Source organism: Podarcis vaucheri (assembly GCF_965113315.1).
Source record: "Podarcis vaucheri genome assembly, chromosome: 4".
Lineage (NCBI taxonomy): Eukaryota > Metazoa > Chordata > Lepidosauria > Squamata > Lacertidae > Podarcis > Podarcis vaucheri.
In genome coordinates this window covers 2,767,408-2,788,311 of record NC_138762.1, presented here as the reverse complement: position 1 = coordinate 2,788,311, position 20,904 = coordinate 2,767,408, and the positions used below count along the sequence as shown (strand labels likewise).

At 45.4% G+C, this 20,904-nt stretch overlaps 2 protein-coding genes and 1 long non-coding RNA gene across 3 annotated transcripts in view; 2 read left to right on the top strand and 1 right to left on the bottom strand.

The window, feature by feature from the left end:
* LOC309530315 (uncharacterized protein) overlaps positions 1-20,904 on the top strand; it is a 367,943-nt gene that overhangs the window by 83,656 nt on the left and 263,383 nt on the right. The gene's annotated exons all lie outside the window — the stretch shown is intronic.
* The window catches only part of LOC309530282 (uncharacterized protein), a 487,095-nt gene that overhangs the window by 384,207 nt on the left and 81,984 nt on the right, over positions 1-20,904 (bottom strand). The gene's annotated exons all lie outside the window — the stretch shown is intronic.
* On the top strand, positions 15,205-16,149 carry LOC309530669. Its single transcript, XR_014218830.1, has 2 exons — positions 15,205-15,376; positions 15,442-16,149. It is a non-coding gene; the product is annotated as an uncharacterized lncRNA (long non-coding RNA).

Here is a 20,904-nt window from a genome sequence, read left to right as displayed (position 1 = left end):
TGGCGGTTCCCTCACTGCAAGAGGCCAAGTTACAGGGAACAAGGCAGAGGGCCTTCTCGGTAGTGGCGCCCGCCCTGTGGAACGCCCTCCCATCAGATGTCAAAGCGATAAACAACTACCTGACATTCAGAAGACATCTGAAGGCAGCCCTGTTCAGGGAAGTTTTTAATATGTGACATTTTAGTGTATCTTTCATCTTTGTTGGAAGCCGCCCAGAGTGGCTGGGGAAACCCAGCCAGATGGGCGGGGTACAAATAATAAATTATTATTATTATTATTACTAATACTAAATTACCCGCCTAAATTTCAAGGGAGGTGTCTTTGGCCACATCCACTTGGCCCTCAGGGGTTGGCCAGATACATTCCTGGCCCTCGGAGCAAAGAAAAAGGGACCCCACCCCAGGAGTCTGTCTGGAGAGCGGCAGAGAGTCCAAGTGCAAGAAAAGGAGACAGAAGCAGGGGAGTGGGGGTGGGGGGAGAACAACTCCTGAGGACCCCCAGGTGAGGACCCCCACTAGAGCCAAGCATCCATTATTCACAAGATACAAATGACTCCCTTGTCTGTCAGTTCTGACTTCATGCATTGACTGGAAGGCAGCAGAAACCAGACTGATTCACCTCACATTAATCCGTTCAGTTGCCTCCACATTTTGCATTGCTAGAAGGCTAGAGACATATTTCTTCTCCTGCTACTCTTCTTTCCCCCCAAAAAAGATAGCTCATGGACTGGAATGTGGTGCAGTCCAGCCCTAGATCCCAGCAAGACTCATCCATGCTTGCTCAGGGAATCTTTTTCTTCTACTGACCTACAAATTCTGTAACAGAACAATGTATTTGCTTTGTAGGATTTGCTAGAGCTTCTCATTCAGACAGACAGAACTTGGCAGAAGACCAAAAGGTTCCTTCCGATCTCTCAGAGGCTTCCTGAGAGCACAGATGGATGAGCAAGACTCAGCTGGCCCTGAAGCAGGAAGAGGCCATGACATCCAAACTGGGAGCAGTGGGGGGTTCTGGGAAAATTTTGTGCAGAAGATCCTGGGTGAGGAGGACACCCTCCGCTCAGAGGGGCAGAGCCAGCAGGTGAGACAGTTCTGCTTCCAGGAGGCCAAAGGACCCCGAGAGGTTTGCAGCCGACTCTACCACCTTGGCCGTCAGTGGCTGAAGCCAGAAAGGCACACGAAAGCTGAGATGCTGGACCTGGTGATCTTGGAGCAGTTCCTGGCTGTCCTTCCACCAGAGATGGAGAGCTGGGTGAGGGAATGCGGAGCGGAGACCAGTTCCCAGGCGGTGGCCCTGTCCGAAGGTTTCCTCCTGAGTCAGGCAGAGGAGAGAAAGCAGGCAGAGAGAAAGCAGGTGAGAGAGACTTTCCTCTGGATACTCCCAAGGAGCTCCAAACAGGACAGAGAACATCCCATAATGCTCTACTGTTGGCCCATCCGTTTTCTGGGAAGGCATCCATGGAATGAGATGTAACAGCCTGAATAATTTTGTCTTTGTCATTCTTTTACTAATATTTCTCCCCATTCTCTGTTTTGAATCCTTGTTTCTTTTTCAGGGAACGGAACTCTTTGCAGAAATGGACCTGGATTCCTGTGAGGCAGAGAGGCCTCCGTTGGACACCAGAGAGCGGCCACTGGGTAAGGAGGAAGGTGGCTCTTCTCCATTTGGTCTTGTTCTGTTGGTTTTCCAGCTCATCTGAGGGTTCTTTGTCACGGCTAAAAATTGGCAGCTGTTTCTTTAATGCTTAAAAAGCTGGGTCAGCATGAGTCAGCGGCCTGCACCGGGTTGTATATATAGAGTGAGAAATGTTAGTTTGGTTTGGGTTGGTTGGTTGGTGAAACCTGGTAGTGTTGATGTGTGTGTGAGATTTTGACCAGCTTCGGCCCATCTGAAGCTGATACAGGCTTTACTTATCTTGAGCCCAAGCAGAGTAGTCCAGACAGCAGAAGGATAAGCAGTATGTGGCACATTCTCAACTTTATTTCCACTCTGTGCTGAGAGAATACAAACATGCATCTTGCCTCTGTGAGAGCAGAGAAGCAACCTGTCTCTCTAACAAAGAAACCGAGAGAAGAGTGAAAAACAGCAAACCAGTGTACGTCACATCCAGTCTCCCATTCCTGTGGGAATCCAACAGTAACTTGGACTGTGGAATGCAAAACAATGTCTTGTGATATGCATTCGCTGCTCAGTGAGGAAGCAGAAACCAACAGTGTGTACAGTTGGTCAGTCGCTTTTGTGTACAGTTGGTCAGTCACTTTTGCAGAAAGGCTTTTAAGAATAAAAGCGGAAAGTACTCTGCAAGGATACTCTTCTCGTGGACTCTTTATGTCAACAAGGGTCCGAGGACCAGGCTGAGGCAACAAAGGGAGGTCAGAACCCTTCTTTTTTTTTTACAAACACTGACAGGTTATGGGCCCAGTGTTTCTGAGCTTGTGCAGAGTGCAAAACGACTGACAGCATCTGAGCAGGGAGCTGGTGAGTCCTGGTGGTGTATGGAGCCAGTGGCTGTGCGTTGGAGCAGTTGGTGGCAAGCTGTAACTGTCTGCAGTGACGCTGGGGCAGCTAGGATCTGAGGATCAGGAAAGCACTCAGCATCGGCTACTGGAACAGTCTGAACTCCTAGAGGACCACAGTAGGCGACTCACAGAGCAGCTACACCAGTACTCTGCAGGGATACTCTTCTCGGGGACTCTTTTATGCCAACAGAACCTTTTTTTTTTTTACAAACACTGATATTCTTTTCATCTTGTTTTGCGGGGAGACAGTTGGAAGCAAGGGTCCAGAGGAGGGGAGATGGGTTTTTGCACATCTAACATATGAAATGGGCACAAACCTCCAAATGCTCTCAGCAAGTAAGGCTTTCTGAAAGGCCCATCTATTGTTAGAGATGCCCTGTTTCCCCTGTGAGAGAAGCAGGCACTCCTGGCGTCCTGTTTACATTTTTTCTCTTGCAGGTGACAGAATGATGCCAGCAAGACCTCCTGATCCGCCTTCTCATGGGGGCAGAAGGGAAGCAGCGGCTGTGGAACCAGATCAGGTCAGGGGAAGCTGCCTTGTGGGGACAGAGGCTGAGGGATGGAGCAATATCATGGACTGGTTGGGCACAGAGGAATGGTGGGAGGAAGCAGCCAGGGAACCAGGAAGGGAAGATGGCTCAGAGCCGAAGGAGTGGAAGTGGAGGAAGGATGAGTGATCAGAGGGAGAAGCCTGGGAAAAGGAGATGTCAGAAGCTAAAGGGGTAACAGGGCTTAGTGAGCTGGGAGACACTGTGGCAGAATGCAGTGCAGAATCAGAAGCAGAAGAGGAAGGAGGCGAGTGGGAGAGGGAAGTCGAGAGGCAGAGGTGAGTCAGGAGAAGGAGGAGCCATCGGTGGCTCCCTCTCCTTCTGCCAGAAGCCACCCTCCCTGCTTGTCTCTCAGAGCCAGGAAACCCCCTGCGTTGCAGGAATCTCTGCTAGATTATGCAAACTGACAGACCCTCTGGGAATGAGCTGCTGTTCTCATGAGGCCCGAAACTCAGCCAAGTCTGTGAATATCGTGTTCTTGCTAAGAAAGTGTGAACTCCAGCTGTGTACTGTGGGATTTCCTACCCATAGAACTCTGACACCAGCCTTCTGAATTTCGCCAGTAGGATTCATCTGTAGTTGCAGTTTTCATGGAATCCTAGAGTTGAAAGGGACCCCAAGGGTCATCAAGTCCAACCCCCTGCGTTGCTAGATCATCCAAGACAGATGGCCATCCAAAATTGTTGTTGTTGTTTAGTCGTTTAGTCGTGTCCGACTCTTCGTGACCCCATGGACCAGAGCACGCCACGCACTCCTGTCTTCCACTGCCTCCCACAGTTTGGTCAGACTCATGTTTGTAGCTTCGAGAACACTGTCCAACCATCTCATTCTCTGTCGTCCCCTTCTCCTTGTGCCCTCCATCTTTCCCAACAACAGGGTCTTTTCCAGGGAGTCTTCTCTTCTCATGAGGTGGCCAAAGTATTGGAGCCTCAACTTCACAATCTGTCCTTCCGGTGAGCACTCAGGGCTGATTTCCTTAAGAATGGATACGTTTGATCTTCTTGCAGTCCATGGGACTCTCAAGAGTCTCCTCCAGCACCATAACTCAAAAGCATCAATTCTTTGGCGATCAGCCTTCTTTATGGTCCGGCTCTCACTTCCATACATCACTACTGGGAAGACCGTGGCTTTAACTCTACGGACCTTTGTTGTTAAGGTGATGTCTCTGCTTTTTAAGATGCTGTCTAGGTATGCCACCACCTTTCTCCCAAGGAGCAGGCGTCTTTTAATTTTGTGACTGCTGTCACCATCTGCAGTGATCATGGAGCCCAAGAAAGTAAAAGCTCTTACTGCTTCCATTTCTTCCCCTTCTATTTGCCAGGAGGTGATGGGACCAGTGGCCATGATATTCGCTTTTCTGATGTTGACCTTCAGACCATATTTTGTGCTCTCCTCTTTCACCCTCATTAAAAGGTTCTTTAATTCCTCCTCACTTTCTGCCATCAAGGTTGTGTCATCTGTATATCTGAGGTTGTTGATATTTCTTCCGGCGATCTTAATTCCGGCTTGGGATTCATCCAGCCCAGCCTTTCGCATGATGAATTCTGCATATAAGTTAAATAAGCAGGGGGACAATATACAGCCTTGTCGTACTCCTTTCCCAATTTTGAACCAATCAGTTGTTCCATATCCAGTTCTAACTGTAGATGAGGTGATCAGGCACTCCCATTTCTTTAAGAACTTGCCATAGTTTGCTGTGGTCGACACAGTCAAAGGCTTTTGCATAGTCAATGAAGCAGAAGTAGATGTCTTTCTGGAACTCTCTAGCTTTCTCCATAATCCAGCGCATGTTTGCAATTTGGTCTCTGGTTCCTCTGCCTCTTCTAAATCCAGCTTGCACTTCTGGGAGTTCTCGGTCCACATACTGATTAAGCCTGCCTTGTAGAATTTTAAGCATAACCTTGCTAGCGTGTGAAATGAGTGCAATTGTGCGGTAGTTGGAGCATTCTTTGGCACTGCCCTTCTTTGGGATTGGGATGTAGACTGATCTTCTCCAATCCTCTGGCCACTGCTGAGTTTTCCAAATTTGCTGGCATATGGAGCGTAGCACCTTAACAGCAACATCTTTTTAAAATTTAAATAGTTCAGCTGGAATATCATCACTTCCACTGGCCTTGTTATTAGCAGTGCTTTCTAAGGCCCATTTGACTTCACTCTCCAGGATGTCTGGCTCAAGATCAGCAACCACACTACCTGGGGTATACGAGACATCCATTTCTTTCTGGTATAGTTCCTCTGTGTATTCTTGCCACCTCTTCTTGATGTCTTCTGCTTCTGATAGGTCCTTTCCACTTTTGTCTTTTATTATGGTAATCTTTGTACGAAATGTTCCTTTCATATCTCCAATTTTCTTGAACAGATCTCTGGTTTTTCCCATTCTATTGTTTTCCTCTATTTCTTTGCATTGCTCGTTTAAGAAGGCCTTCTTGTTTCTCCTTGCTATTCTTTGGAAATCTGCATTCAGTTTCCTGTATCTGTCACTATCTCCCTCGCATTTTGCTTGCCTTCTCTCCCCCGCTATTTGTAAGGCCTCGTTGGACAGCCACTTTGCTTTCTTGCATTTCCTTTTCATTGGGATGGTTTTAGTTGCTGCCTCTTGTATAATGTTATGAGCCTCCATCCATAGTTCTTCAGGTACTCTATCCACCAAATCTAAATCCTTAAACCTGTTCCTCAATTCCACTATGTATTCATAAGGGATTTGGGATTTGATTTAGATTGTATCTTACCGGCCCAGTGGTTTTTCCTACTTCCTTCAGTTTAAGCTTGAATTTTGCTATAAGAAGCTGATGATCTGAGCCACAGTCAGCTCCAGGTCTTGTTTTTGCTGACTGTATAGAGCTTCTCCATCTTTGGCTGCAGAGAATATAATCAATCTGATTTTGATGCTGCCCATCTGGTGATGTCCATGTGTAGAGTCGTCTGTTGTGTTGTTGGAAAAGAGTGTTTGTGATGACCAGCTTGTTCTCTTGGCAGAACTCTGTTAGCCTTTGCCCTGCTTCGTTTTGAACTCCAAGGCCAAACTTGCCAGTTGTTCCTTTTATCTCTTGACTCCCTACTTTAGCATTCCAATCCCCTATAATGAGAAGAACATCCCTCTTTGGTGTCATTTCTATAAGGTGTTTTAAGTCTTCATAAGTGCTTTAAGTCGTCATTTTCAGTTTCTTCAGCACCAGTGGTTGGTGCATAAACTTGGATTACTGTGATGTTAAAAGGTCTGCCTTGTATTCGTATCGAGATCATTCTATCATTTTTGAGATTGCATCCTAGTACAGCTTTTGCCACTCTTTTGTTGACTCTAAGGGCCACTCCATTTCTTTTACAGGATTCTTGCCCACAGTAGTAGATGTGATGGTCATCCGAACTGAATTCGCCCATTCCCATCCATTTTAGTTCACTGATGCCCAGGATGTCAATATTTATTCTTGCCATCTCATTTTTGACCACATCCAACTTACCAAGGTTCATGGTTCTTACATTCCAGATTCCTATGCAATATTTTTCTTTACAGCATTGGACTTTCCTTTCGCTTCCAGGCATATCCGCAACTGAGCGTCCTTTCGGCTTTGGCCCAGCCTCTTCATCAGCTCTGAATCTACTTGTACTTGTCCTCCGCTCTTCCTCAGTAGCATGTTGGACGCCTTCCGACCTGAGGGGCTCATCTTCCAGCGTCATAACTTTTATATGCCTGTTGTCTTTGTCCATGGAGTTTTCTTGGCAGGGATACTGGAGTGGCTTACCGGTTCCTGCTCCAGGTGGATCACGTTTGGTCAAAACTCTCCACTATGACCTGTCCATCTTGGGTGGCCCTGCACCGCATAGCTCATAGCTTTTCTGAGTTATTCAAGCCCCTTCGCCATTGCAAGGCAGTGATCCATGAAGGGGCCATCCAAAATAGGCTTATCTTATTTCTAGACTGATCACTGAATGCAAAAATTGGTTTCTAAGCAGTGGACAAATGAGAACAAATAGTGGCCTGGATTCACCTAACCAGCGCCATCCGCTGGAAAATGGAGCCTGCCCCCATTCCTCCCCTCCCCCTCTCCATGCCCCCATGAACCCCTTGAATTTGGCCCTAGGGCATTGGGAGGGAACCTTCCCAGAACAACTCACAAGGAGAGGAGAAAGTAGATCCTTCCATCGGGGAAACTGGAGTGCTTGCGTAGGCAGAGTGACTTGAAAACCACAAGGTGGAGTACCACCTATTTGCACAAAGACGGATACCCATAATTAAAAGGCAGAATAAAATAAGCATCCATAAATAAAATGTGCAGCTAGCAATCCTATTGAAGCAACACCGCAACCCAGCCAGATGGGCGGGGTATAAATAATAAATTATTATTATTATTATTATTATTATTATTATTATTATTATTTACAGGAAGGAAACAACAGAGCATTGTGTAGCAGATCATATTTCTGCTGTCTCAGAGGAGGACATTTCCCTTTATCTTTTAGGGTCCAGTCTGCTTTGAAGATGTCACCATTCGTTTCACGGACGAGGAGTGGGCGTTCCTGGATCCTGACCAGAGAGCTCTGCATAAGGACGTCATGGAGGAGACTCGTGGGATCGTGGCCTCTCTTGGTAAGGCTCCCTGTGGGATCATCATATCAGCCTGGAAATTCAAAACATACCTCTATGGAACCAACCTCATATATTTTCACAGAGCTCAACAGTGCCCCCTGCAACACCTGGGAACCTAACACCCCCACAATAAACAGTAACTTACAGTTTTTTCTTTGAACAATCTTCCTCAAATTACTCCTTTTTCTACCACGATCAGGCTGGTCTGAACTGCCCAGGCCATCTTCAATGTCAGCTTCAGAATTGTTAGGAAAGATAAGTTGTGAGCTTTAGAGCTTACAGGGTTAACAGCCCAGAGTGTCCTGCATCTGGGGAGGAGCTTTCTCAACATCCAGGAAAGCTGTTTCTTCGTTCTTTCTGACTTTCGTTTTCTGCTGAGACATGGAAGACGCAACGTCTGCATCTTCCGATGGTTTATCTTGCTGTACATGCAATAAAGCTTTGTAATTTAGAGGAACAGCAGTGTATTGGACTCTGAGTTCTGCAAGCTCACACACACAAGCAGCACTCGCTGTGCCGCTCTGCTACAAGTCCAGGAAATGTGGAGCTTCAGGTTTTCTGTTTTTGTTTTTGCTCCAGTCAGTCTTGTGTTGACCAAAGAAATGACTGACAATGGAGATGGAAGGGATGCTATGGTTGGGCCAAACAAAATTCATCCCAGATAGCTGTGGAAACGTACCGGACACCACATACGTAGCTTCAGGTTTTCTGGTTTTGTATTTGCTCCTGTCAGTCTTGGGTTGATCAAAAACATTAGGAAGAACTTCCTGACAGTAAGAGCTGTTCGACAGTGGAATTTGCTGCCAAGGAGTGTGGTGGAGTCTCCTTCTTTGGAGGTCTTTAAGCAGAGGCTTGACAACCATATGTCAGGAGTGCTCTGATGGTGTTTCCTGCTTGGCAGGGGGTTGGACTCGATGGCCCTTGTGGTCTCTTCCAACTCTATGATTCTATGAAAGAAATGACTGACAATGGAGATGGAGGGGATGCCATGGTTGGGCCAAACAAAATTCATCCCAGAGAAGAGCTAGACTTATTGAATCTCAGGTAGTAGTAGCAGTGATGATGATGATGATGATGATGATGATGATGATGATGGTGATGATGGTTTACAAACTTAATCTTTTCCAGAACAGGACTGCTCTTAAATCAATGTAACCCTCTAGTAATAATAATATTTTTTATTTATACCCTGCCCATTTGGCTGGGTTGCCCAAGCCACTCTGGGCGGCTTCCAACACATATATAAACATGAAACATAAATAATAGTCTGATCCCATATAAGTAGAACATTAACTTTAAAGTGAACTTCTCCTAGTGGCCAAAATTGTGGAAACCTTTTGTGAAAAGTGTATTTCTGAGGTTTGATGGCTCATCACACCACTTTTGTGTGGAGTAATACCATAAAATTATATATCAGTGAAGGATAATCTAATGAAGAATGTAATGAAAGAACTTTTATGAAGGAGTATTTATTAGAACAGCAGTCATAACCATTGGCAACCTTTAGCTTTAATTACGGCCTTACAATGCCTTCCCATGATATGAACCAAGTTTTTAGTACTGCAGCTGTAATAAAGTGAAACCAAGATTAAATTATTGCCTCTGTTAATTGGACTTTATTGCTGGGTTGCTTCTGACTAACAAGTTTCTTTAGTCGGCTCCATAGATTTCTGATTGGGTTAAAGTTTGGGCTATTCCCAGGCCATTCCGGCAGTGAAATATCTTTATATTGAAAGCACCTTTTGCACACAGCAGCAACATGACATGGAGCGGAATCCTGTTGAAGTATAAAATAGAATATATATATATATGTGTGTGTGTGTGTGTAATGTTTCCAAGGGGTTGCTCGAGAGCAAGCAGGCAAATATCTCCCTGCTTAGCTGTGAAGCCTTGCTTTTGCTGCCAAAATAAACCTTATCCATCCGGAGCCCCACTCTCCCGTGGCTGACTCAGTCGTTGGCAGAATCCGTGAGTGGGCGGTTCCTAAACTTTCCCCAGCAAAGCAGCTTCTTGACTCCCAGTCTGCGCCTCCCCTCTCTGCGCAGATGCTTTCTGCGCAAGGAGGGTGTGGGTAACAGAGGACCCCTCTCCTCCCCGCTTTGCCCAGGCAAGTTAGAATCATAGAATAGAATCATAGAATCATAGAGTTGGAAGAGACCACAAGGGCCATCGAGTCCAACCCCCTGCCAAGCAGGAAACACCATCAGAGCACTCCTGACATATGGTTGTCAAGCCTCTGCTTAAAGACCTCCAAAGAAGGAGACTCCACCACACTCCTTGGCAGCAAATTCCACTGTCGAACAGCTCTTACTGTCAGGAAGTTCTTCCTAATGTTTAGGTGGAATCTTCTTTCTTGTAGTTTGGATCCATTGCTCCGTGTCCGCTTCTCTGGAGCAGCAGAAAACAACCTTTCTCCCTCCTCTATGTGACATCCTTTTATATATTTGAACATGGCTATCATATCACCCCTTAACCTCCTCTTCTCCAGGCTAAACATGCCCAGCTCCCTTAACCGTTCATCATAAGGCATCGTTTCCAGGCCTTTGACCATTTTGGTTGCCCTCCTCTGGACACGTTCCAGTTTGTCAGTGTCCTTCTTGAATTGTGGTGCCCAAAACTAGATAAGTACTCCAGGTGTGGTCTGACCTGAGCAGAATACAGTGGCACTATTACTTCCCTTGATCTAGATGCTATACTCCTATTGATGCAGCCCAGAATTGCATTGGCTTTTTTAGCTGCCGCGTCACACTGTTGGCTCATGTCAAGTTTGTGGTCAACCAAGACTCCTAGATCCTTTTCACATGTACTGCTCTCAAGCCAGGTGTCACCCATCTTGTATTTGTGCCTCTCATTTTTTTTGCCCAAGTGCAATACTTTACATTTCTCCCTGTTAAAATTCATCTTGTTTGTTTTTGCCCAGTTCTCTAATCTGTCAAGGTCGTTTTGAAGTGTGATCCTATCCTCTGGGGTGTTAGCCACCCCTCCCAATTTGGTGTCATCTGCAAATTTGATCAGGATGCCCTTGAGTCCATCATCCAAGTCGTTGATAAAGATGTTGAATAAGACCGGGCCCAAGACAGAACCCTGTGGCACCCCACTAGTCACTCTTCTCCAGGATGAAGAGGAACCATTGATGAGCACCCTTTGGATTCGGTCAGTCAGCCAGTTACAAGTCCACTGAGTGGTAGCATAGTCAAGACCGCATTTTACCAGCTTCTTTACAAGAATATCATGGGGCACCTTGTCAAATGCCTTGCTGAAATCAAGGTAGGCTACATCCACTACGTTCCCTTCATCTACCAGGCTTGTAATTCTGTCAAAAAACGAGATCAGGTTAGTCTGACATGACCTATTTTTCAGAAATCCATGCTGACTATTGGTGATCACAGCATTCCTTTCTAGGTGCTCACAGACTGTTTGCTTAATGATCTGCTCCAGAATCTTCCCTGCTATTGATGTCAGACTGACTGGGCGGTAATTATTTGGGTCCTCTCTTCCCCCCTTTTTGAAAATAGGGACAACATTTGCCCTCCTCCAGTCTGCCGGGACTTCGCCTGTTCTCCAGGAATTCTCAAAGATGACTGCCAGTGGTTCTGAGATCATATCTGCCAGTTCTTTTAATATTCTTGGATGCAGTTCATCTGGCCCTGGAGACTTGAATACATCTAAACTAGCCAAATATTCTTGTACTATCTCCTTAGTTATTCTGGGCTGTATTTCCTTTGCTGAATCATTTGCTCCAAATTCTTCAGGTCGGGCATTGTTTTCTTTATCGGAGAAGACTGAGGCAAAGAAGGCATTGAGGAGTTCAGCCCTTTCTGTGTCCCCTGTTTGCATTTCACCATCTTCTCCTCTGAGTGACCCCACTGTTTCTTTGTTCTTCCTTTTGCTACTAACATACCCATAAAAGCCTTTTTTGTTGCTTTTAACCTCTCTAGCAAGCCTGAGTTCATTCTGTGCTTTAGCTTTTCTGACTTTGTGTCTACACGTGCTGGCTATTTGTTTGAATTCCTCTTTGGTGGTTTCCCCCCTTTTCCATTTTTTGTACACATCCTTTTTTAATCTTAACTCAGTTAAAAGTTCTTTAGATAGCCACCCTGGCTTCTTTAGGCACCTTCCATGTTTCCGTCTCATTGGTATTGCCTGACGTTGTGCTTTTACTATCTCCCTCTTAACAAACTCCCAGCCATCATGAACTCCCTTTCCTTTTAGTATTGTTGTCCATGGGATCTCACCCAGCACTTCCCTAAGTTTTATGAAGTCGGCTTTCTTAAAGTCAAGAAATTGAGTCCTAGTATGCTTGGCTGCTCCTTTCCGCTGTATAGTAAACTTCAGAAGAGCATGATCACTCGTGCCTAATGATCCTTCCACTTCTACCCCACTAACCAGGTCATCAACATTGGTTAGGACCAGATCTAAAATGGCTGTTCCTCTTGTTGCTTCTCCCACTTTCTGGACAATGAAGTTGTCTGCAAGGCCAGTGAGGAATCTGTTTGACCTTATGCTCTTGGCTGAGTTTGATGTCCAACAAATATCCGGGTAATTGAATTCCCCCGTTACTACTATCTCCCTTCCTTTTGCATGCTTGGCCATCTGTTCCAGGAAGGCATCATCTTCGCAAGTTGTCCTGGCACTGTCTTGCCTCTTCCGACTCCTGCAGCGCCACTCCACTGGAGGCATCTTTATTCTCCTCCCTTGAAGAGGAGCTGCTTCCCACGATCCCTGGAGGCTCTCTGTAATCCATTCGGCTTATCCTCTCTCCCTCCTGAACCGAGGGCAGTTCCCTGACAATGTGCTTCAGCATCTGGGAAAAGATCACCTGAGGAACGCTTCAGTTTGCGCGCAAGTCTTTCATTTATGCATTTTAGGGCATTTACATCCCCATTAATGATGTAAATTTTGCCCACACCTTTTGCTGCCATATAACCCCAGATCAACACAATATCTGAGTGTTTCATGGTCGGTGTAATGCAAGTGGATGTAAATCTTATCTGATTCTTCTCCTCGTGTATGTTATGCCATCACTACCAAGCAAGGAGATTTGGGTCTCATTGCTCCAAATAACACTGTTCCATTGTTCTGCTGTCCAGTTAACATGGGTTTAATCTTTTCAACCTTTGCTTGTGAGATGAAAATGGCTTATTCCTTAGAATTATAACATTTTGACCAGTCCTTGCACTCAACTTCACATTAAATTGCGCCATGTCATCTTGTATACACCCAGATGATTTTCTTCTGTCATGTAGGGACAGTCTCTCCACTCGTCCATCGTCACTTGCCTTTGTGCACCTTTCCCTGCCTTTACCGGTCTGATTTTATAGTGACTGAGTCTCCTGATACCTCTTCAAAAATATATAATGGCCAGCTCTGGTTAAGTTTTTCCTTATCTTTCATCAGTTTCTTCATAACTGTAGCATTGTTCATTAAACAGTCCAATTTTACATCGCTTTCTGGATGACCAGTCAACTCTTTGTGCCATTTCTATAATTTTATTATGTTTTACAAGAACACAAAAAAGCCAACCACAAAAAGACACAGAGTCAACCTAAGCAAGTTGTGCTTCCTTTTTCTGGTTGTTTGGCTATAACATTAGATAGAATATGGGTAAATGAACAATTTCCGTTGATACATAATTGTATGATATTACTCCAAAAGAAGCAGTGTTATGAGCCATCAAACCTCTGAAATACACTTTTCTGCAAAAGTCTTCCACAATTTTGGCCACTACTCTATAGCAAACAAAGCCGCAGTCAACAACTCAACAAAATCTGATAATAAATATGTTGGTTATTGACAAACAACAAAGGTAAGAAACACACACTGAACTCCCTTAATTTCTTCTCCATTTGTTCTTGAGGCTCTAATCCCTTTTTGTCTCCTTTGCAGATTGTGATGAAATCAAGAACAAAGGTGACCACGATAAAATCCCCAGAGAGGAGGAGCCACGTGAAAATTTGGAGTGTGGAAAGAGCTTCAGTAGGAGCCCCTCTCTCACTAGGCATCAAAGAATTCATACAGGGGAGAAACCCTATCAGTGCGTGGAATGTGGAAAGAGCTTCAGTAAGAGCTCCAAACTCACTTCCCATCAAAGAATTCATACTGGGAAGAAACCCTGTCAGTGTGTGGAATGTGGAAAGAGCTTCACTTATAGCTCCAAACTCACTTCCCATCAAAGAATTCATACAGGGGAGAAACCCTATCAGTGTGTGGAATGTGGAAAGAGCTTCAGTCAGAGCTCCTCTCTCACTTCCCATCAAAGAATTCATACTGGGGAGAAACCCTATCATTGTGTGGAATGTGGAAAGAGCTTCAGTACAAGCTCCTCTCTCACTTCCCATCAAAGAATTCATACAGGGGAGAAACCCTATCAGTGTGTGGAATGTGGAAAGAGCTTCAGTCACAGCCACAGTCTCACTAAGCACCAGAGAAGTCATACAGGGGAGAAACCCTATCAGTGTGTGGAATGTGGAAAGAGCTTCAGTAGAAGCGCCGATCTCACTTCCCATCAAAGAATTCATACAGGGGAGAAACCCTATCAGTGTGTGGAATGTGGAAAGAGCTTCACTCATAGGTCCGATCTCACTAAGCATCAGAGAATTCATTCAGGGGAGAAACCCTATCAGTGTGTGGAATGTGGAAAGAGCTTCAGTCAGAGCTCCAGTCTCACTTCGCATCAAAGAATTCATACAGGGCAGAAACCCTATCAGTGTGTGGAATGTGGAAAGAGCTTCACTCACAGCTCCAATCTCACTTCCCATCAAATAATTCATACAGGGGAGAAAACATATTAGTGTGTGGAATGTGGAAAGAGCTTCTGGAGGAGCTCCAATCTCACTTTCCATCAAAGAATCTATACAAAGGTCGGAAAAACCATTAAACATCTTTAGGAACCAGACAAATCTTCACCTTTGGCTGATTAACATCAGTTTTGTGTTTTTATCTTGTGTTTTTGTGGGAGTCAGATAGCCACGGCAGAGGCTTGCAATATTGCAGGGTGCCCCCTGACCTCGGCTGACCAGCACTCTGAGCTTTACAATGTATTGGAATGCATTGACCTTATAAGGAGTTATATCCCCCCCCCCTCTGGGCAGTGTAACCCTATATCGTTTGTGGGTGGGTTAAAGCTTGACCGGATGTAGGTAACGTGAGACATTGGAATGCAGCCATGCGGCTGGAGAGGACAAAGAGTAATAAAGGACCGGAGGGAGAGGAGAAGTCTGAAATGAGCTGTCCTCCGTCCATGGAAATATTGCTGGCTTCTGCGTCTTTATTTTATGCCAAAAAGCACCATTGTAACGGCTGGCTCTGACATGTTTTTATGTTGTAACATTCCTGAGACCTGTGGGTGTAGGGACTAGGCACCAACTCTTAAAGCCCATGGGGTCTTTGTCCCCCAATAAAATATTTGAGGGGGCCACTCCCAGGGTTTTCCCCCCCAAACACAACCTTTTATTCTTCCACAACTAGCCATACATTTTCTCTTTGAATTTTCCCTCTATAAATAAATAAATAAATAAATAAAGTACAAAGGTCACAAGAAAATGAAAATACAAAAGTGGACAGGTCCCATATTTGCAGGCCAAACGCAAAAGTTGCTTTGAAGCAGGGTTTCCCAAACTTTGGTTCCCAGCAGCTCCTGGACTACAGTTTCCGTTATCCCTTCCCATTAGTCCTGCTAGCTAGGGATGATGGGAGTTGTAGTCCAAAAACAGCTGGAGACCCATGTTTGCTCTAAAGGGAAGGTAGGCTGGCCCTGTGACACCCTCTGCTGGCTAAATGAAATTTATAGATCACAAAACTGAAGTTTATCGGCACTTGAACCTCTAGGGAGCTTCTAGGTGTTTTCTGCACCACCTAGAGTACCCACAGAATTGTGGCTTCTACTGACAACACACATAGGAGAACAAATGAAAGACAAACACAATGGACAGGAAAAAACCTTGAAAGGATGATACCAAATGGACACAGGTAGGGGAGATGGAATGCTAGAAGTGTTCTCTGGGGCAAGGGGAGCTGCTGGAAATTGAACTATGGGCTCAAAATATTACTTTTTTTAAAAAACCACTGCCTTTATAGGCATTGCCATTCAAATGATGTGCATGTATCATGTGATTGATTGTGCAAGGAGGGCCTTACCTGGCCCCCCACCAATATTTTATTCAAGTCAGCATCACGGCTTGAGAAGTTCAGGATGTCTGAATGCAGGGGTCAGGACACCCATGGAGACAAGTTATGTGAAACATAGTCAGCAAGTAGAATGCGCTGAGTTCAAAGATGCTGAGATTTTTCAGTCAGCTCTGGGTAGTCTGTTGTATCTGTCCCAGTGGAGCAGACCGGACATTGCTTTTGCTACCAATCTGCTCAGCAGGGAAGCTACAAACCCGAGTGTGAGTGCCTGGAATGGTATCAAGAGGGTGTTGCGTTATCTGCAGGATACCAAGGATTTCTGTCTCAAGCTGTCAGCTAAGGGTGATGGCTAGCTGATGTGCTGGACAGATAGCAATTAGGCGAATCTGGCTAACAGGAAGTCCGCATCTGGGATGGTGGTAAGGTTTGGGGACTCTTTGGTTGGGTGGAAGTCCCGGTGTGCTGGTCCCGGGGGTTAATCAAGAGGCAAGGTCTAAGTCCAGTCCGTGGTTGATGAAGCAATATGAAGAAGAAGAAGAGAAGAAGAGTTTTGGATTTGATATCCCGCCTTTCACTCCCCTTCAGGAGTCTCAAAGCGGCTCACATTCTCCTTTCCCTTCCTCCCCCACAACAAACACTCTGTGAGGTGAGTGGGGCTGAGAGACTTCAGAGAAGTGTGACTGGCCCAAGGTCACCCAGCAGCTGCAGGTGGAGGAGCGGGGAAGCGAACCCGGTTCCCCAGATTATCAGACTACCGCTCTTAACCACTACACCACACTGGCACTCTTCCTGCGGGAACTTAGTTCCCTCTGCCTCTCTGCCCTAAGCCTCTGCAGCTCAGGAGAGGCTGGAGGGTTACCGGACCCAGAGGCAACCCCAGCTTCCTCTGACGGGGCTGAGAGTGGAGCACCTGCAGGCAATGGGTCCTCCATCACCTCAGGAGCCAGAGCAGACTCAGCTGGTGCCTGCACCTGAGGATCCAGCACAGGTGAGGACCCTTCAGGCTCATGCCCCAACCCCGGCTCATCTGCTTCTGGAGGCGGGGAATCCTGTGTAGGTTGGGATTCCTCAGGTTCATCATCTGAATCCGAATCCCAGGCCATCACACCCAGAAGCAAAGTCTTATTGCGCTTTCCTTTACTGAAGCTGAATTCAGTGCGCTGTCTGAGCTTTGCAGGGAATATGAATTCTATGTTTGTTTGGTTCAAGAAATCTGCAGGTATTGTTGTTTGCCCATCACGGTGTGGGAGGACAATCAACCCTGTCTGAAGTTGGCAGAGTCTGGGCAGTTTAAGGCCAGAACCAAACACCTAGACATCCGTTTCCAGAATGTGTGTCAGAGTATCCAGTTAGGCTTGGTGAGATTGCAGTACTGTCCAAGCCAGAAGAACCTGGCAGATGGGGACATGAAACCTTTGAGCTTTCAGCATCATGGGGAGTTCTGTAAAGGTCTGTGTTTGGGGTAAGTGGTGAAACTTACGAGCCCCCAGCAGTGCAGGACGAGAGGGGGTGTGATGGGGAATCAGAGCTTATAGGCTTAACAGCTCAGAACCCATCGTCCTGCCTGTTCTGGGGAGGAGCTGTCTCCAACTTCTGGAGAAGCTGTTTCTTTGTTCTGTCTGACTTGCTTTTGCTGCCAAGCAAGGAAGCAAGATAACTGCTGTCTCGGATGGTTTGTTTATTTTTACTGTTCTGCTGTAAATAAAGCTGCTAGTTTAGAACAACAGCATGTGGACTCTTTATCTTCTGCAAGCTTATACACTAAGCGGCTTGTGCTGTGCACACTGCTACAAGTCGAGAAAGCTGAATGGAACACAGGGAAGTGTGCCAGACTCCACAACACTTTGCACCTCCAAGGAGTCTTCACCCAACTGGTGGATCAGACCCTTCTTGATGTAAATATGGTGAACCAGTTCCATCTTCCACAAAGGTTTGCCTTAGCCTTTGTACTGGAACAGCTAGTGACCACATCTGCGCAGATCATCCTGGTGTTTGGACTCTGCCCAAACTTCTCACAGGAAAAACTTTCCACTGCTTCAAACACAGCAGTGCCACCTGCTGGTTGCAGTGATGGTTGGGATGACGTGGCAGCCAACTCCCCTAGCTCCTCCTGCTTTGGAGATTTCACCCCCTGAACAGGAAACACCCCCCTCGTGCTCTCTTCCTCCAAAAGCCTCCCTTTTGTGGAGCTTTCGGTTTCAGGAACACATCCCTGCATGGTCTGGGATACTGTTTCAGCTTTCCCCGGGGTGTAACTTCTGGCAGACTGCTCAGCAGCCCCCACCATCTTGAAGTGTCCATCATGTGATGCAGCTTTAATTCTTAGTACACCAGTCACCTAAAATTGCTGATGTGTTAACCAAGCTAAATCTGATGGGTGCTAACCCTGTAGACACACCAATGACAACAGGTTATCAGGTAGATGACACTGAAGGAGCATTTTCTGGCACTACACTGTACAGAAGTGTGGTAGGCAAACTAAATTTCATTGCCAGATGTTCAAGATGTGACATTGCAGTTAGCTGTAACTTGCTAAGCAGACAAGTCAACAATCCTACTGTTAAGGATTGGAAAGCTCTGAAACACATAGCACACTATTTGAAAGGCACTATGCATTACAGACTGACATTTAACAATCAGAAGTCTGGTGGTCTTGAGATATTTGCTGATACGAGTTTTGGAAGTGACACTGCAGACGGGAAAAGCACATATGGAGTTTGCTATATGTACAACCAGGGTCTATTTGATTGATCGTGCATGAAGCAAACAACAGTAGTTTAAGTTCTTGTGAAGCTGAACTGAATGCATTGTTTTATTCACTTGTGGATTGTTGCTCTCTGCTTTCATAAAGAGAGGATGTCTTTTCTGTTCTGCATAGTTTGGAAATAAAACTCTTTATAATGTAGCCAAACCTCGCGTCTCTTCCCTGTGCTGGGAACCCTGCTGGATAGAATGTGCTTGAGGCCTTATCAAAGGCTCAGGTCACTAAACACGTCGGAGGCGATTTCAAAGGCTCAGCTCGGAGGAAGATGAGGCCTTATCGGCTTGGCCGAGCGGAGATTCTGACAAAGATTCACAAAATGTTTAGGGGTCTGCGTACCCCCAGGAAAAAAGCACTGGATCTAGCCATCATCTTTCTTTTTTCTTTTACAAACATTTTATTGGTTTTGAATGAATCATAGAATTATAGAGTTGAAAGGGACCCCAAGGGACATCTAGTCCAACCCCCCGAATGCAAGAAACTCAGCTAAAGCATTCATGACAGAATGAACCACGCACATCACAAACACAATAACAACAGCTATGTAGGAGTGTCCATTACTGTTCGAGTAGGAACCAAGACGGGTGACCAGTGGAATGAATAAATGTTTACTCCCAGCATCTAGTGCTTAAACCAAAGGGAAGTACAATCTCCATATTGATGCACTGGAAAGGGGGTGGGGGTGGGGAGACTGCCTGTCTAAAGGAAGAAGAAGAAGAAGAAGAAGAAGAAGAAGAAGAAGAAGAAGAAGAAGAAGAATAGTAGTAGTAGTAGTAGTAGTAGTAGTTTGGATTTGATATCCCGCTTTATCACTAACCTAAGGAGTCTCAAAGCTGCTCACAATCTCCTTTCCCTTCCTCCCCCACCACAAACACTCTGTAAGTTGCGTGAGGCTGAGAGACTTCAGAGAAGTGTGAGTAGCCCAAGGTCACCCAGCAGCTGCATGTGGAGGAGCGGGGAAGCGAACCCGGTTCACCAGATTACGAGTCCACCGCTCTTAACCACTACACCACGCTGGCTAATGTTGTTTTATTCCCCTTCTTTTTTTGTTAGAGTGTATATTAATTTCCCAATAAAAAACCTCCAATTAACATATCAAATCAGAATCCAATAAAAATAAAAAAATAAAATAAAATAGATCAAATTGTCTTCCGAATTGTAATTTTGATTTTACGACTTCCCATAGCCTGAACCTCGAAGCATATCCAAATCTCAGTCCTGCTTCTCATTTCATTCCCCTTCTAACAACTCTGCTGTGTTGTGTCAAATGTCCATACAGATTTATATGCCATCTTTGAGCAATCCTGCTTTCAATTGTTGGTCCACCCTGAAGCTCGAAATGCCTCATGGAATCATAGAATCATAGAGCTGGAAGGAAACCCCAGGGGTCACCCAGCCCAACCTCATGCATTGTTGGAATCACCGCTGAACAATCCCTGGTGGGTGGTCCTCCGACCTCTGTTTAAAAATCTCCAACGAAGGAGAGTCCACCACCTTCTGAAGTAGTTTGTTCCCCCATCAAACTGCTCTTACTGTCAGAAAGTTCCTCCAAATGTTTAGTTGGAGTCTTCTTTCATGCCATTTGAATCCAACCTTCTGGAGAAGCAGGATATAAACTTGCTCCATCTTCCATGTGACAGCCGTTCAGATAGTTTAATATGGCTATCATATCCTCTTTTCCAGGTTAAACATACCAAATTGCCTCAGCCATTCCTCATAAGGCTTGATTGTTCTCCAGTTATATACATTCCAGAGTTAGACAAAAAAGATTCATACACTTTCTGATAATGAAGTCCCTCCTGCTTCCATAAAATATTGCCTATAAATGATCATACCTGAGCTATCTGGAGTCAGTCATACTGAGGACCCCTCAACTGGATTCACAAAGGTTATTATAAGATGGGTCAGCACCACTCAATAAGGTCCTGAACATAGAACAACCCCCTGGATGTCCACCCCTTGTACTGGAGATATTTGTTTTGATCATGAAAATCCAGAAATGGAATTAGTGGAGATTTCTGAGGACCTACAGTATTCCTCCATCTCTTTCATGTTTCTCAGGTTGCACACAGAAATGACATATTTATATTGCTCTGTATGTAATACTGTAATAGAATGCTTTAACAAATGATGGTCAAGTTTCTTTCCTAATTTTAATCATATCTCTGGCCTAATAAAATCTGGAACTTTTGATGTCATGTTATTCTGGGTTTCCAGTCCTGAAAAAGCAGGGATTTATTCAGTGGTGGTGACCCTTTTTCAGCCTCAGGGCCATGTTTTCTTATCAAAAGCTTTCTGGGAGCCACATCCCAGAGGTGGGTGTGGCAAAATGGGTGTGGTCAGACATATACCCCTCTTCATCCA